Source organism: Echinops telfairi, unplaced genomic scaffold (genome assembly GCF_000313985.2).
Source record: "Echinops telfairi isolate 266 unplaced genomic scaffold, ASM31398v2 ScPeMD7_6273;HRSCAF=7185, whole genome shotgun sequence".
Taxonomy (NCBI): Eukaryota; Metazoa; Chordata; class Mammalia; order Afrosoricida; family Tenrecidae; genus Echinops; species Echinops telfairi.
The window spans coordinates 2,944,805-2,948,054 of NW_022110173.1; positions in this window are offsets into that span (position 1 = coordinate 2,944,805).

The following is a 3,250-nucleotide window of genomic DNA, read 5'->3' on the forward strand; positions in this document are numbered from 1 at the left end:
GGCGGGCGAGGCCGGATAACAGTGCGGGAGGGCGGGAAGAACCCCACCATTCTTGGGTACTTGGTGTGGGGGAGCCATTGCCCATCTGTCCTTCCGGTCTGATCCTTTGAGGTGGGCAGTGCCTTTGTTTTACAAAGGCGGGCTGTGTTTCAGAGATCTTAGCTCTGAGCTTGCACGCAGGTCAAACTGACTCCAAAGGCTCGGTGCTCTTCTTCTACACCAGGCGGACTGGAATGGTCCCTTCTCTGGAAGGGACCATGCACTGCCCTGGGCGATGCTGCCGTGGGGAACGAATCTCTGTGGGGTCCATTTCAAAAGCAGTTCACTTAAAAGGGCTGCCCCAAGAACAGCAGCCGTGGTGGTCTAGGGATTTGGGGTGAGCGTGGGAAGAAAAGTTCACTTATATATAAAAATCTCACTTTGAGTGTTGAAGTAACCCTTTTAATCTCTTTCTTGAACTCAGCGGAGAAGCTCTCTCAGCACAAAGACGCTCTCATCTGCTTTGCGATATGTAGGAAATAAGCGCTCCAGCACCCACTGCCCTTTTCAAAGGGGCTTTATCTTTGGTCTAAATGAATCGGGTCTGTCACTGGTAGAGCGATTCACTCCAGAGGAGGAGGAGGAATCTGCTCACCGTGTGCTGACCTAGAATGGCTGCAGTGAAAGCTGCAACGCGGGCCCGACTCTCTGGGCTCAGCTTCCTCTCTCTGTCGTGCACATTACATGGGCATCTTTCCACACAGGGGCGACATGGTTTTGTCGTACTTGTTCAATGCCAAAGTGACCACAGAAATCTCCCCTGAGATTTGCCATTTACTAGACAGTATATAAACAACCTTAAAAAGCGAAATGCACTGCTTCCTAGACAAAGAAGCAACTTTAAACATGTAATAAAGGTCTAAGAGATGTAACGGAGAAGGCACTAAACTCAGAAATCTATAGACAACTACAATACATCAATAAGAAAAAAAAATCCAATTGAAAGTGGGCAAAGGGCAAGAACAGGCAGCTCACCAAAAATGACATCGTAAGGGCTAACGAGCATGTGGAAAAATCCTCCAGCTCATTAATTAGCTGGGAGATTAAAATCAAAATAACGATGAGATACTGACAGGTGAGAAGATTATGGATAGAGGGGGTTGTCTCCATCAAATGCCTACATTAAACAAAAACTAGCTGGCCATGCCATAATTGAAAAAAATCAGGCACACGTTAGACACTGATGGTGACAATCCAAAGCTGGGCACGAGCAGACCAAGGTCACCAAGGCGCAGGTGAAGGTCAACCTGGGTATGCACACAAGACACCAGTTGCATTACCTCACACGTGTACCTGAGCTCGGCCACTAAGGCTGGCCAACGCCCTCAACCATGCCTGCCAAGTGGGGGCGGAGGGGTAAAAAGCAGAAACGAGGAAAATCGTTCTCTTGTCCCGGCACCCCTTCCATGTGATTTTTCGAGGTTCCCCTGAAGCGGCCAAATTCAATTTCAACATTTTGCATGGTCCTCTGAGCGGCCTAGCACGCTTTCCAGAAAGAGCGTGCACTACCTGTGACTGTGGTTCCCGAAAGTTCCTTTCCCTCGTAAAGTTACCTGGATTACAGAAGTGCTTCCTCCGTGTGCATTCTTAAAGCGTTGAGAAGCAAGAACGGGGGAGAGCCGTCCCAGAACCCTAACACTACGGCCTTACACTGACCATGACAGCTCACCTCACAAACAGAAAACAAGAAGTGCTGGAGGGGTGGGCTCTCAGACACTGCAAATGTGTATACTCGTTGTGGACATCGACGTGGTGCCTCCTCGAACAACTGGGAATAAACCCCTACGAGGCAGCAATCACGCCGCCAGGTGTGCACCCCAAAGGAAAAGGAGCCACAGCACACACTGGCACGTGCCCTTCCGGTGCACAGCACTGATCACAACAGCATGATGCTGGGAACCGCCTACCTGCCCGCTGGCAGAGGATGGGGTAAAGAAACCATGGTACTACACACAATGGAATCACAATGCATCACTGGGAAAGGACGCTAAAACCACGAACTGCCTCATGACGCCGATGGGCGAGGAGAACCTACTGGGTCAAGTTAGGCCATCACAAAAGGACATGTCTGGAATAAGAGCACCACTCGATGGATAAGAACCGAGACACAGACTGGGATACCAAGAGAACAGACTTTGGAGGCTCCCAAGGGAGGGCGGGCAAGGGTGGGGACTAGAAGGGTGGGGGGTGTCGCTTTGGGTGAAAGGGAGGATGGGGGTGCACAGAGGGTGAAGAGAACGGAGAGTGGGTGGGACAGAATGCTTGGGAGGGAATTGAAAAGATATTTGAACTATTGGAGACAGAGTTGAGGTCTGAAATGTAAGTCATCGCCCAACTCCACCCCTTGCTAGTGAATTAAAAAAATATATATGTGTGTACATATTTGGAAAAAAAAACCTTACAAAACCCCTAGGCTGAGCCAGCTGCTGAATATATCATCGACTCTGGCCGGCTAGATCTGCATGTGTCTCCCTCCGTGCCCCAGTCCTAGTAAGAATCTTATGAGAAACGACAGAGGCAACTCTGGGCTTCAAGCATCCTGTTAGAAATTCATATGGACTGACCGGTGTGTGAGATGCTACACGACCTGTCAAAGACACAAAAGGCCCTTTCTGAAGTATGGAGGGGACCGGAGTAGACTGCTCGGCCCAGACACAGCACAGAAAGTGGGCTCCGTGAAGCCAACTCCCTTTCCGCCCACATTTTCTCCTTAGGAGTCTACCCCTGGGGGCGGGCAGGGGACATGGTGTCTGAACACATGACTTGCTTGTTGGCGTGGCTAAGTAAAGGTGTACAGCTTAAAGTCCAGCTAAAAGTCTCTTTGATCCCTGCCCATCTCCCTTCTATGAGAATAAAACCCATCTGCTCTGCAGGAATTCTGAAGATGTTTTTAGGATCCAAGAATAACAGGGCTATGAACGCACAGAGCTTTATTTATTGCTAGCACTCAGTTGGGACCAATGCCCATACCACTCTCTGGGCCTTAACAACTTGGCAAGGTCTTTTTTGACTCCTTCCAAGATCAAGTTGCTCATCTCCAAGAACACAAAAACCAATCGTTGCCCAGCTAGCAGACTGCTCCTCAGTCGGCCCCTGAACCCACCCACCACCTATTCTTGCAGGCTAAGGCACGACGGAGGGACAGTCCCCGTGTCAGCACATTCTGCTTCAGAGAGAAACAACTAAGAAGCGCCTGTCCCTTTAGCAGCAT